Raw genomic sequence first — 3,401 nt, forward strand, 5'->3', positions numbered from 1 at the left:
AGCTTTGGTATTTGACCGGAGACATTTTTTATTGGAAGATTTGAATTTTGTTTAAGTTGGACTTTTGGCTGCACCCCAGAGTTGGATACCGTATGTCCAGATCGGTTTGAGAAGAAGTTTGTATAATAGTAGCTTGTTTTTTAAGTTGATGTGTTGTGATGTGAGGAGATAAACGTAATTGGCGAGAGCGATTATTTAAGGCAAGTCTTTTGTTGTGGGTGTGAGTTGCCCAAGTTAACCTGCGGTCTAAATGTAGACCTAGGTATCGGACATTTTGGGCGGTTGGTAGAGGTACGTTGTTGAGGTAGATGGGAGGGCAGACTATTTGCCTTAGTGTGAACGTACAATGGATGGATTTTGTTTCGTTGATTTTTATTCCCCAGTCTTTGTACCAGGTTGATAAGAGATTGAGGTGATTTTGTACGAGGTTTGAGGCTATTTTGGGGTCGGAATGAATCGCTAGAAGAGCCTTGTCGTCGGCAAAGTCACCAGTTGTAGTGTTGGGGGGGGGGGGTAGGTTGATCTGATGTGAATAAATTGAAGAGTAAAGGTGCTGTTACGGATCCTTGAGGTACCCCTGCGTAAATTGGTGATACTTCGGATAAAGAGAAGCCAGAACGAACGGCAAAATGTCTGTTTTCTAAATAGGATTTGAATAATAGATAATAGTATGGCGGAAGAATAGATTTGAGTTTGAAGAGTAGGCCTTCATGCTATACTCTGTCGAATGCCTGTGATACGTCGAGGAAGGCAGCTGTGCAAATAAGCTTTTTTTCAAGAGTGTACGATATTTTATCCACTAGACGATGGACTTAGTGTATTGTAGAGTGGTTATGACGAAATCCGAATTGGGTATTAGGTATGCTGGCTTCAATGATGGGAAGGATGCGTTTTAGGATAATTCGTTCAAAAATTTTTGAAAATAGTGGAAGAAGACTAATGGGCCTGTATGATTCGGGAGAGTCGGGTGGTTTGCCAGGTTTGGGGATCATAATGATGATTGAGAATTTCCAAAGAACAGGGAAGTATGACAGTCTAAGTATAGAGTTGAAAATGTGTGTTAAGAGAAGTAAAGTTTTTTTGGGAAGTTGTAATTAGGTCATAGCCTGGGCTTTTGTGACGAGGGGAGTTTTTTATCGCATATTCAACGTCGCTAGGTCGAAAAAGTTTGGGTGGGAGAGTCATGGGTAAAGGGCGGGAGAGAGAATGGTTTACTTTTTCGATTTGAGAAGGAGTAAGAATAGTGTTGTGAGGTTGGAAGGTAGAGTAGAGATGATGTCGAAATATATTGGCTTTATCTAGATCAGTGACGGCCCAAGTACCATCGTTTTTTTTTAGTGGAGGGACAGATTGTTTTGTTCGAAGGATTTTCCTTGTTGACTTAACTTTTAAATATAAAAAGTAAAATCAATTTTTATTTTTTTATTAGAAATTTAGAAATTACTGCATTTTATTATTTTTATTAGATATAATTGATAAAATTAACGAAAATGGCATTAAATTATTTCATATAACATAATTTATCCTTTTTTTATATTATTTATATTATTATAAACTATTATGCAATAATAACCTGATTATGTATTTTAGTACCCGTACATAATAATGATCCGATAAACCAACTTCCAGTGAATCGTCTTGAACTCAGAGATCGAATAAGAGCTGGTCCATACCGCCCAATCATGGAATCTTATCCAAAAACAATGCAAGGAGCATCAGAAAGATCGTTTCAAAAATCCTGGTTTGAAAAATATAATATTTTTATGTATGGTTAGAATATAGTCCATCTAAAGACCTAGCATTTGGTTTTCCATTTAGGATCTTTAAGGGTAATAATTTAAACAGCAGTCAATTAGATGATGCATTTTCTAAAACTGGTTTCTGTAGTTGGTATAGAGGTATTAATCGTTTTAATAAACATCAAATTACTAAATCCCATATTTTTAGTACCCAAGCAATGGCTGATTACTTAAATACTACTTCTATTGATCAACAAATAGATATAAGTAGAAAAGAATATATTTCCAAATGTGAAAGTGATCCAAAACGACCTAATTAGTTCCATACATAATGTTCTTATTAAAAAAAGTAAAAGCAGATTTACAAAATGTATATGTTTCAATCTTAGCCGATGAAACTAGTGATGTTGGTCATCATGAGCAACTTTCAATCGTTACTTATACAATATTTTGATAATTAAATGAATAGACCTTGTAGTAAACCCAAAAGCTATAATATTGTTTTAAATAAAATAATATAGAATAAATAAATTATACATACAGTATAATTTATTTGTAGTAATGTAGGTATTAATACGGAATATAAAGTAAGCCTAAATAACAGGAAACGTAGGCCAAAGGCGAAAACAACAAGTTGTTATAGCTAGTCACACATTAATGAAATTCAGCAATATTAGGGATGTATTAATACCCACAGCTATAATATGATATTAAACAATATCATGTAGATATTATACATTTAGTATAATTTATAATAGGTAATGTAGGCATATAACGGGAAGTGTAGATCAGAGGTGAAAACAACAAGTTGATTTACCTAGTTCCACAATAATGCAATTCGACATTACTAGGGAAGTAATATTAGAATATAGCTATCACGCCACTAGTACGTCATTGTTAGAACCAGTGTTGAGACCAGATAAGTAAAAATTATCTAGATATAGATAAAAGATTATTGCTCTAATATTATCTAGATTAAGATAAGATAGCATGTATTTAAATTATCTCAGATAAGATAAAATACAAACAAAATTTATCTAGATAAAAAAAAGATGAAAATTTAAAATATGTTTAAAATAGTTTAATTTAACCAACAATTAAATTTATATTTTATCGTGGAAAATTAATATATCTACCAATAATTGAAATCTTAAGATTAGGAATACAGATTTTTTAAACATAACATAAATAATGACCATCAATATTCCACAATTTTCTTAATATATGTTTACCCATTGGCCATTGGCCATTGGTCATTCTTACTTACATAATTTAAAAGATTAATATAAGTATAATTTGTGTTTTGATCGTGTTTTACTATATACATTATGACTATTTTCTATTTGACATTTATAAAATGGACTCCATAGATGAGTTGCATGCATACAGGGCGCTCAAAAAATTTTTTTTTTCGATTTACTTATATTATCTAGATAATTACTAAAAAGATAACGATTTTTTTATCTTAGATAACCCCTAGATACCTATCCACATTTTCATCTAGATAAGATAAAATATAAATAAATATTATCTAGATGAAATATCTAGATAAATTTATCTAGATAAGTCTCAACACTGGTTAGAACCCACATAAATACGGGTAGAGCGCCTACCATTACTTAGAAGATAGTCAGCTCTCGTCGTAGTCTAACAAGCTTACGA

The sequence above is a fragment of the Acyrthosiphon pisum genome, chromosome A2, assembly GCF_005508785.2.
Source record: "Acyrthosiphon pisum isolate AL4f chromosome A2, pea_aphid_22Mar2018_4r6ur, whole genome shotgun sequence".
Lineage (NCBI taxonomy): Eukaryota > Metazoa > Arthropoda > Insecta > Hemiptera > Aphididae > Acyrthosiphon > Acyrthosiphon pisum.